This window comes from Carassius auratus, chromosome 8, assembly GCF_003368295.1.
Source record: "Carassius auratus strain Wakin chromosome 8, ASM336829v1, whole genome shotgun sequence".
Classification (NCBI taxonomy): Eukaryota; Metazoa; Chordata; class Actinopteri; order Cypriniformes; family Cyprinidae; genus Carassius; species Carassius auratus.
In genome coordinates this window covers 13,653,994-13,666,532 of record NC_039250.1, presented here as the reverse complement: position 1 = coordinate 13,666,532, position 12,539 = coordinate 13,653,994, and positions in this window count along the sequence as shown.

The following is a 12,539-nucleotide window of genomic DNA, read 5'->3' as shown; positions in this document are numbered from 1 at the left end:
TCGTCAACAATACTGCATTATACAATTAATTATAGTCATTGTCACATGACCAGCATTTACGTTGCGTTTCGACTCATTTTCGTCACATGATAAAGGTTCGTTGACGACGATATATAGTCATAATTTTCATTGACAAAAGCAACACTAATGCCAACCCACCAAACGAATATTCAAATAATCAAATATTCTGGTCCAGCCCTACTTGACAGTGATTTATATTTCATTAAATAATAGTATAAGCAAAACTCACATACTGTTTCATTGCATTTTTTAAAATATATTGTAGTATTTTGCAAATCACATGGGTAGAGTTCTTTTTACTGGGTGGATGACCGTCAGCCTCCACCGAAGACCGTTTTTGACCCAGGAAAAACCCTGGACTTCAAACATCATGACCACCAACCCCATGCCCCTCAAATTTTTTTATACTGATCTGCATGATTTCACATGGCTCATGATTTTACACCCCAAAAAAATAAAACGTAATTCTGGCTACTGAGTGTGTTGCAGGCCTTAGTTTGTTAATTTGCTTAATGTAACAAGCAAATCTCACCCACTCCATCTTTCTCAGCTCCAGTGGGCATCTCTCAGGCGGACCATCATAGCGACAGCTGGAGTGCTCATCCACCTGACACACAAGGTAAAAGAACATTAAATAGAATAAAGATTATTATTCTTTCCATTGACTTCCATTAATATGGATGCGAATGCATCAAGCCGGAAACTTAAGTTGTTTGAAAAGTTTCGCATTTCGCTGCATTCCAAAGTTCCAATCTTGGTGACTCTTGACTTGCGAATTCACATCACGTGAAACTGTATCACCATTAGCAGTTTGATACATCACAGCAAAAAATTTTAAACTGCAGCGCTGAGAGAAAGTGGAGTAGATTGTGTGTTTTTACCTTTTAAATGTATCATTATGCATTGTGTGTTGATTTTAAGTGTTTTTTTAAACAACACTGCAGAGTATGACATCATATCATAATTGTTGCTGCGTCCAAGGAAACTTTGCAAGCTCAAAGTCTAGTGTGACCGCAGCATTCACAACCCTTCACACAATCTAAAACAGAATAATATTTTGTGTTTAATCCGTAGAGCACACCTTTACTGTCTTGAGACCCTCAGGTGACTACCAAGGAAGAACACAGAGTAAGTTACATTTGATCGTTATAACGGTGTTGTAATCTGAAATGACACAAATGGACACATGATAAAATGATGATCTACTATGAATAGCTGGGTAAGAAGGGTTTAAGACAGCTGCAGCAGAGTTCAGCTCCAACCCTTATTAAAACTAACCTGCCTGTAGATTTCTAGTAACCCTTCAGACCTTGAATAGCTTGTTCAGGTGTGCAGGGCTGTGGCTCTTCAGGACCGCCGTTTGCCACCCCTGGTTTAGGAGCATACACTGTGAAAAGTCAGCTTTTTAATAACCTAGTAGGGCTGGGCAATATGGCTTGATTAAACAATGTTTAAATCCATAAAATTTTAATATTTTGCCACGTGCAGAAACATTTATTTTGGAATCGCAATGTCCAATACAATGGCATATTTAGACATAGGTTGATGTATCTGCTGTGTTGGCAAAGTTTTATAAATGATTTACGTTACAAATCTAGTGAGATAATGCACATGGTTTTTCCAGATTACGTTAAGCAAATAAAATTCAAAGCGTATAGAGAGGAAGAGTTTAGCCCCATACAGTCTTCACTGGTAAGTTTACCATTAATAGATCATGGGTGAACAGGACCTTTTCAGAAATCCCGGTAAATATGTTTTGGCAATCATATCATTCTTATGGAGATGACATGATTACTCTGAGCTGTTTAAATTTGTAAATTTGCTCTAGATGGATATATTTGACCATTTCGCCCTCACAGCTTTTTGTCACGCTTCTCCATTCATCAGGGCTCTGACTCTGTAATTGAATACTATTATGCGCATCTCGTGTTTATAAAAGCAAAACATTCTGACTGGCTACTAATGTTAGTTTGGTTGAGAGTGAAAGTTGCACTTCTCATACAATTGGTAGGCGAACGCATGGACTCAAAAGTGACATCAATCAACAAGATTCTTTATTATGATTTTTATTTTTTATGAAGGATTAAATGCTGCACATCGGAAATCCGGCACAGTGTCAAAGAACTTTAAGGCCTGTTTTACTGTATAAAGCATATTTTTTAAATAGTAAAAATATATTTCACAATATTAGTGCTTTTACTGTATTTTGGCATACATAAATGCAAGCTTGGTTAACACAAGAGAATTATTTAAAACATTAAAAATCTTACGGTTCAAAAAGCTTTGACTGTGTACGTTACCATTTACTGACTTATTTTCTTCTGGATGGCATTGATGCCATGATTTTACTTTAAAAATAGATTTTAATACATATTTTTCTTTGTTTTTATTATTTTCTGAAATTCAATTAGCTAGAATTTTAATGTGCATTTACTTGTCTGAGTAACAAGCAAATCTCACCCACTCCATCTTTCTCAGCTCCAGCGGGCATCTCTCAGGCGGACCATCATAGCGACAGCTGGAGTGCTCATCCACCTGACACACAAGGTACAAGAACATTAAACAGAATAAGTAGATGAAAATGAGAAAAACTTCATTCACAGCATTTAAAACCAGATAATATAAGATGCATGATCTGTTTAATCCACAGAGCACACCTTTTCTGTCCTGAGACCCTCAGGGGCACACCAAGGAAGAACACTGAGTAAGTTAAGAAGGGGAAAAACACAATGTCTGATAACATGAACAATGTCCAGGAATACAGACATGATGGACTGCTACATTCACAGGAAGTTGTTTGTTCTGAAAGTACAATAATAACCTGCACGTTTTTGTAGAATTAAACTAAATCAAACTGCACACAATTTCAAATCATAGTAAATATCATGATTTAATGTTATATAAACATTAAGGGTATAATAGGACATGACAGCATTATTGTTCATTTTAATCATGTTCCAAAAATAATTTAAAATGAAGTTACGCCAAAAATAAAAAAAACTATTTGGTAAATACCATCAGTTTAGAAATCATGGTAGCTATGATTTTAGTAAAGCAGGAGAAAAAAAAAAATCTAAATTGCTTTCATGCCACAGCCTCACGTATGAGCAACATCTTTCTGAGTATAAACAAGTAGAGGTGTGTTCAACTTGACAAAGCTCTGCACAGGACCAAGAGAGTTACAGCAGACTGATTTGTAGGTTTTTGAATTGCTCTTGCGGATGTCAACATCAATCGTTGCCGCTTCTTGTCGAACACACCTAGTGCTGCAGGTTTATTGGCTCACTGATGTTGACAAGATTAAGCCTTTAGGTAACAAAGTTTGGTATCGAATGACAAGAGGTTTTATCGATATTGGATGGTATCGTGGCAATTCGGTTGGTGCCTAAAAAGAATCGAACTCGATACCCAGCACTATTTATAACTTTGACAATAATTGTAAACCATGATAAACTAAGTCAGTTATTGGAGTATTGGAGATTTAATTATGTTGTTATATGGTATAAGAAATCTTTTTTATTTTTTTTATTTAGGCTAGTTAAATTATATTTCGGGCTACCAAAATCTGAAGAGTACCTGTCTGAAGGGCTACCAGGGATTTTTTTATTTTGTGAGCCCTGATTCCTATTGTGAAATTCACATCAGAGTCCTCATGCTGTCAACAGAATACCAATATAGATTTTTGGTCGATGTCAATGTAAAAATAATTGAACTAAACTCTTATTACAGTTATTATAAGAGGCAAAGATGTTTTATGTTTTTCTGAAAATTGGTTTTAATTTTACGGTGTATTTATTTGTTTTGGTAACAAGCAAATTTTACCCACTCCCATCTTTCTCAGCTCCAGTGGGCGTCTTTCAGGTAGACCATCATGGAGACGGCTGGAGTGCTCATCCACCTAACACACAAGGTAAAAGAACATTAAATAGAAATAAGGAGGAGAAAACACTAATTCACAGCCCTTGGCACAATCTAAAACTGAATAACATAATATTTTGTGTTCAATCCATAGAGCACACCTTTTCTGTCCGGTTACATTTCTGATGTTGAAATTATCATTATTAGCTTACTTTAAAGGTGCTGTAGGGAACTTTTGTAAAAAAAAATATTTTTTTACATGTTAAACCTGTCATTATGTCCTGACAGTAGAATATGAGACAGATAATCTGTGTAAAAATCAAGCTCCTCTGGCTCCTCCCAGTGTCCTATTACCATTTGCAGAAATACATCGTTCCCGTTGAGAAACAACCAATCAGAGCTGCGGTCCGTAACTTTGTTTGTGTTCAAAATGTAGAAAAAATGAACATAATAAGCGAGTACACCATGAATCCATTTTCCAAACCGTGTTTTTGTGCTTCGGGGGTACCGCGGCAGAGTAACCCAGTACCTTTGTGATTCTTCATAGACATAAACAGAGAGAAGTAGTTCCGGCTACGATGTTCTTCCGCAAGACGCAAGCAGTTCTGTTTATTAACCGCTAGAGCGTCAAAAGTTCCCTACTGCAGCTTTAAGTTTTTACTTACCAACTCCCCTTTTGAGCTCCAGTAAGGCTCTTTAGCAAACCAGAAAGCACTGAAATGCATATAAGGGTCAGGATAATTGTTTTTTTTTTTTTTGAAAATGGTAAACATTTTACCCTAAATAATGTGACATTCTTCTGATAACCTCAAGGCAGATGCATGTAACACTACATCTAATATTTAAAACCTTACAGTAAATTTATACTTACAGGTACTTCTTGTGGGAGACAGGAAAATCCAGTCTTGAGTACTGTAACAAATCAATGTACATGTACGTTATTTATTAATTTAAATAAGTTGCAAAATGCATAATTTAATTCATTAAAGCTACATAAAAAATTTAATTATCTTCTGTGTTGCAGCTGTAGAAAGGGCAATTCTGGAAACACTAGAGAAAATGGACATGAAGATCAACCATCTGACTTCACTGGTCCAGTCTCTAGTGGGGAACAGGCGTGTTGTACCCCAAATGCTGATGGCTGAAGAGGAAGAGGGTGGTGTCTTTCCTCTAGCATCTATTGCAGACCTAGATAGGCTGGAACAAAGACTGGCAGACAGAGGGTTTATGCAGAGAATGGTAAGATCACTGAAACAGTCAAACCTACAACTACTAACAAAATGTTTGTGTGCAAACATGTGTGTGCATGTTTATACACACTACTAGTCAAAATCATGGAATGATTAAGTTGAAATGTTGCTGAAAGAAGTCTCTAATGCGTACTGCATTTACTTGCTAATGTATAAAATTATTATTGAAAAATAATGAGCTGTTATTTTTAAATATTTTTATATACTCATTAATCCAGCCTCCAGTGTCACATGAAAAAAATCATTAGAATATGCTTATCAGTTAATAGCAATTATTAATGGCAGTTATTAATAATGGTTCATCTTAGTGTTAATTATCATCAAAAACTGTTTTTGCTACTCATTATAATTTTATGAAAACCATAACTATTTTTAAAGAATCTTTAAAAAATAGAAATACAACTGATTTGCAGTGGTTAAAATCATATATTATTTTGGCGTATCATAGTAGATGCATTTGAAAGTTTTATTATAATCCCACTCTGTGCGGTTATCACCAGTCTATTAAAACATATGTCACTAGTTAAAATTACTTATTTCTCTGGATTTAAACATTCTTCGAAACATTTGGGATAATGTAAGTACACAACACTGTTCGAACAGTGCACTATGGTTTACAGAAAAACACAGTACAACCATTTTCACCTTGGATAATAATAATAAATGTTTCTTGAGCAACAAATCAGCATATAGATTTGATCCATATCCTGCTGAGAAAATTCAGCTTTGCATTACAAAAATAAGTTAGATTTTAAAATATTTAAATATAGTTCATATAAATAGTTTCATGAAATTAAATTATACTGCATTCTCAATTAAATAAATGCATCTTTGGTGAACATAAGAGGCTTCTTTCAAAAAAAAAAATCTTTTAACTAGATGTGTATAGAATACAGGTCCATTTAATGCTAAAATATTACTTCAAAATGTACCTGTTGAAGGTGAACAGATTATCCATCAGTGGCTGGCCGAGCATGAAGAAAACTGTATGGAGGATTTGCTCCAAGGTGTTCTCCACTGACGTCGCCCGGCAGTTGAACTGGTGCGGGAGGGGAGACAAAAGAGGGATCCGAAAATCACAAATCGGAGCACTCCTAATAGGTAAGTTCAATAATGTTACACAAATACAAACAATTGAATAAATGGCGGAGCTGTCAGAACAACTAGAAATAATGTATAACCGGTTACAAATTGGTTAAACATAATCTGACGTGGTATCAGCCATTATTAAAAATATTTAGAAAAAAATAACTTGTGAAACACTTAAATTAGACTTAAAACATCAGTTAAGCCCTTTAGAAATCCATTAGCCCAACCAATACGCACGCGAAACAACTTGGTATAGGCCTAACGTTACTCGCTGATTAACAAACAGGTGATAGTCATCATACACAACGTAATTTGGAAGTTATTATAAAACCGATCGCTGGCAGAACACGATTACTTTCAAAATCTACACGTACCTTAAGCAAATCTTCTCTTGCAACTAATCTAGACGTGTATTCTGCACAGCATGGCACATGGTTAGGCTCTAGGCTGAATAACGCGGGGAGAGCTTTGAGGCACGCACCCTAAATCACGTGCATAGTTCACGTGCTGTCTCCTTGTTTTTTTTTATGTTGGCGTCCAGCAGCTAAAATTATTTGTTCTTTATGCTATTTAGATAACTTTGTCCGATTTATTCAGACGAACCAGATAAAGAAAAAATATCTAACGTTCATTTTAAATGTAAGTATTTTTTACATTTTTGTAATTGTTTCTTCTTACATACAGCTTCAGCTATGAGGAACCCCGTCCTTCTGTCTCCAACCGAAGCAGACGCGGAAAAATTTATAAAAGATTTCCTACGCTTGGCCCCAGGGAGGATTTAACTTTTTTTTTTTTTGAATGCCTGTATATATTTTACTAATAGTGTATTGTTGTTTGTATAAACTTGTTCTGTATAAAAAAAACCTTTTTTTTGCCTGTTATATATATATTTAATAAAATCAACAAATGTATGTTCTTTAGTTGATCATTTGGTTTATTTGTTCATTATATTTGGTAATTATGACATGTATGACGGAAGATTATTTAAAACCTAGCAAGAGTATTTTATTAAAATAATGGGAGGGGAAAGTTTTGATAAAACGATGTCTGTCCTACATCAATCAGACATCTGGCAGACGTTTGAACATCTGATTAACATCGTTTAAAGAGCTAATTCTAGACGTTTTGATTCATTTACGTCTGGAACACATCGGCTAGGCGTCATCTTAACAGCTGGAAGGGACGTCTCGGCGACGTATGCCAGATGAGCAAACGCCCTAAAATATACATCTGCCAGATGCAAAAGACGACATCGCACAGACGTCTCCGCGACGTACGTGTGCTATCTGGGTATCTGTTTCTTTCTTCACGACTTTGATCTTGACACATCACTGTGGACACGACTTTCTGAGCCGTGATGCCAAATTATGCTGCCTGGAAGTGCAGATGCAGACAACCTGACACATTTTCAGAGACACACCAGACATACTCTAATTGTGAGAATAATAACCGATGGAATGAGATACTGGAACCCCTATCATTTGTGCACATCTACACGCATAGAAGTAAATGTTTTAAAATTATTAAAAAATGCCTTTACTTGCCTAAAAAGTGTAAACTATCAGTCCAATGACAGAAGGCATGTAGAGGATTGTGTACAACAAGTTTTTAGTAAAGTTTCGATCAAGTTGATAATTTAGAGACCCTAGACATTTGTGTAACAAAATTTGCTAGATTAGGCTTCATAGGGTTAATAGCATAAGAATGGAAAATAGTGCATTTAAATAATATTTAAAATGCTAAAAAATTATTCCCAGGTTTAATTCAAAATGTACTCTCTGCTAATGTTAAACAGAATATTAGATCGGATGTTTTCAAGACTTTTATACTGAGGATGATTTTTTTTTTTTTGCTGAAAACATGATGCATTTCAGTTCTTTATGAGCAATGCTTGTTGTGCACACATCCATCCAAATAATGATATACTGACCAGTGAGGCATTGCTGACAGCCCTCCTCACAAGGTTACACAGTCTTCATGATCAGTCAGCTGCTTCATCTATACAAGTGTCACACCACGAGTCAGAAGAATTAGTCTTGCTAACATGGAAAAGGAAATACAGATGTAGATAAAAACCAGATAATGTCTGTATTTGCACGTGTGACAGAGGTTGCGTGTGTGGGAGCCCTGGAGGCCAGAGCGCAGGACCCGTTTATACATGTCTGCAACTAATGATAAGAATTTCTGTTCCCCCACGGTCTCATTTCTGCTGCTATTTCAGTCTGACTTCTGCAGACAAGCTCTTCCCTCATGCTCAGCGCATCTTTGACCGTGATAACAATTTGTGAAAAAGATTAGATAAACAGCAGTGGGTGTCGTGAGAAGCCAAACAACATCCAGTTAGATTTACAGATATACGTACATGAGCTAAAGCGATCTAGCTCAGCACACAAAATGAAAGAAAAGTCTTCCGTCTAGTGGGGTGAATCTCATGAAAACATGTCTTTGTTAAACAGCACTGCAAAATCAAAAGATATATGCATGTATTTTTAGATCCATTAGCATTTTGTGTCACATTAGTACATTATACCCTTTTAAAGTGTTTTCTTCCTGTACATTTTTTTTTCCTTTTTTTTTTTTAATCACTATATACAATTGCTGTGTCTTTTTTATAATACTGGCCAAAATTATGGGGTCAGTAGGATTTAATTTTTAAATACTTTTCTTGAGCAAAGATGCAAAAATGCTTTTCTTATAAACTTTCTATTCACCAAAAAGTCCTAAAAACATTCTCACGACTTCCATAAAATATTAATCCGCACAATTGGTTTCAGCGTTGCTAAAAAATAATAAATGTGACACTGAAAACTGGAGTAAGGATGCTGAAAAACCAGCTTCACATCACAGGAATTAGAAAACAGTATGTTGCAATATTGTTTTTACTGAATTTTTTTATGTATTTTTATGCCTTGGTGTGCAGAAGATACCTTTTTCAAAAACATTTAAAACATTTTTACCACCCCCATATTTTCACTGATAGAGCAGCAATACAAACAACAACACAAGCAGCATAACATATACTATCATAATGTATAAACACATACACCATATATCATATATACGATATGTATGTAATTTCTTGACAGGTTTTGTGAGATTCATCCATTGGGAAAATTAAGGTGAAAACTGGCAAAAAAGCGAATACAAAAACATTTTGGCAATGGCACTGTGATTTCAACACTGCGCCTACAGCTCAACCACTAATTCGATTTTCAGAAGAATTTTCTCATAAATCTCACTCACATTCCAAAAAAAAGTAACCAGAATCTTAAAATCACAAAAAAGAAATGGACAAGGCCAAGCGAGCAAAAGAGAACATTCAAGAACAGTTATGATGCAACTGACCCCGTCCACACTCCAGTTTGGCACACGTACCCTTCTTTAGGGTAGTAAGAGGGGGTGCAGTGGAGACAGTGGTCTGTAGAAGTACACACAGTGCAGTTTGGAGGGCAGGGATCACATGTTCCCTTTGAGGAATGTAAATAGCCCTCTGGACAGGTTTCACGACACTCCCCTTCAAAGAGGTACCACTCCACTCCAAATCGATCTGTGTGAAAACAAACAGAAAGGACAATGTTAAGAGCTTGTATTTTTTTCTATTTTGTGAGGCAGCCATGACTGTTTACCTTTTCTACAGCAAGTACATTTGTCAGGCCCCTCGTCTGTAGATTCGAGGCATGTGTGGTGGCAAAGATGAAACTGTCTCTCCCCTTGTACACAGCTGATCACACATTGTCCATTATCAAGAGCCTGCCAAAGAATAAAAACTGAAATCTGTCCCCACACAGTGCACCTCTTGTCTCACTGGGACTTTATTTGACTGTGGTTCTGTGGTGATTTGTTCACACCTCACAGCTGATGCAGTCTTTACTCTCAGGTCCAGTGCACTTCGAGCAGGATGAGGAACACAGGTCACATTTATCAGGTTTACTTAAATATTCCCCTAATAAAAAAAATTACAGATAACACATCAGAGATGCTTAACTAGAATATCCCACTTCTACTAGTGTAGGTAGACACTAAAATTGTATTAGCAGTGGTGAACAAATGCTTTGTTTAATAAATTCAGTGCTTATATTAGTATATTTATGTAGGTAGCATCAGAAATAACTAACATTTCCCTGAATGCATGTTTAAGAAAAGTAGGGGAAAACAAGAAAAAAAAAAAAAAGCAAGCTGATCGAAAATAAAAAAATAAAATACAAATGAGCAAATTTGAAAATCAAACATGCTAACAAATCAAGCAAACCACACAAATACAAACAAGCAAGCAAATGAAAGAAGCAAAACAAAAACAAATACAAATACATGCAAACAAACAAATAAAACAAGCTAACGAAACAAACAAAAACAACTATTGCAAAGTAGATTAAACACACAAGCAAAAAAGAAACAAGCAAACAGAACAAATACAATAAACACAAAATCAAAAAACAAGCAAATACAACAATCTAATGAAACAAATACATGGAAACAAGCAAACAAAACATGTAGGAAATACATTTAAACAAGATAACAAAAAAGCAAGCAAACAAGAAAAAACTAAACAAAACCAAGAAATACATATATAGATAGAAAAAGAGAGGGAAACCAAAGTGCTTACCTGTTCAGAGCTTTAGCATGAATAGGAAAGGCTCCTGGTTGAAGGATTGACCTGCTGACGTTAATGATTGCAGACAATTCAAAGGCCATGCACATGCAGGATTCATAAATCAGAGCACTCTCAAGAAGTAAGACAGCTTATGAAGATTGCCCTCATAAAATCAGCTGGCCTTAGAAACTGAAAGCTAAATAAAAATAATTAATTTTGTGAGTTGCAAAAAACTGACCACAGTAAAAAAATATTGCACATACACAGTTAAACTGACACCTTTGTTAGTATGACCAAAACATATTTTTCACTCTTTAGGTGTCAGAATGCATCAAAACTATCCCAAAGCGATGCTGTGGGAACGTGAGAAAAGCTAAATACATTGAGCTAACCTTTAACCCCAGGCTAAGCAATGTATTTGTTCGATTTCCTTTAGAGTGAGCTGGACATCTACAGCTGGCTGACCTTTCTGATGACCTCAGGCTTACGCTCTGATACACTCCATTCACTCAATGCTGACAGTCCTGAAGCAGCCGCTCATGACCCAACATGACCATAATTGAGTTGTCAATCACTAGACCAAACATGGCTCCAAAGCCAATGTCAGTTAAATGAGATTTCTCACTCACGCTTTGATATTTATCGCAAGGTCTGTAACACGTAAAACAGCATGTGTCAATAGTAATGGCTTTATCATGTTTATCCACCGCAGGAAAGTAGCAATTGTTGTGTGGGAGCTGCAAATATTTTAGAAATGTTCGTTCTAAAGGAAACGGCCACAGGTCAGAACAAGGGGCTGCGCTTATATATTGTCTCTTTTAAAGTCATTGTGACCACTGCGCATTCAAGTTGAATTTCTCTCAGTCAAATGCTAAATTGTTCTCTTTAAAACCAAAAGGGCCTTTTGTAAAGAAAACAAGGAGAGGTTGAATCACTCTCACACCAGTTCACCAGAAGAATTAAACTCTAAACAATATTTCTTGAAGTCAAAGTAAACAAGCAGTTTGACAACAAGATTTTTACAATGAAAATTTGAGTGGTGCTTGTCAGTGTAAAACTCGCCACCAAAACACTAGTTTTGTGTGATTTTCTGAGTGCGATTTAGCAAAATTTCCTCTTGCAATTAATTGCTCATGTTTTTATCACGGTAAACAGTATTATCACGGTATTGAAATTTAGTTTTAATAAAAAGTGCTCATAATACAGTAAAACAGGTTAAAAAATATGTTTTTCTTACAACAAAAATAGCTCAACATTTAAATACAATAAAGCAATACAGAAAAATATATAAAGTTAAGTTTTGCACCGATTAAAATGCAAAAGAACTATAAAGACTCATAGGTATCACTTTACAATAAGATCTCTTTAGTTCGCCATTAACATTCACAGTGAGCAATAGCTACATTTGCTACAGAAGTTAATAATCTTGGTTAAAAAATAAAAGTTTTAGTTCATATTAACTCAGTTCATAAATAGTAGCAACTTTAGATTTTCTCAACGTGTTATTAAATATTGGAATACTTAAGATGAATGAATGTTCAGAAGAATTGTTCATTGGCAGTTTGTTACCTAATGAATTAACTAATGTTAAAAATGAAGCCCTAATGTTAAATGTAAATTTACAATAAAATGGGAATAGTATTCCTAAAATGCATTCCAAATTCTGAATAATTTGTAATATATAATTATTCACGGTATTTAGAAGTGCCCACAATAACAATATTGTGCAT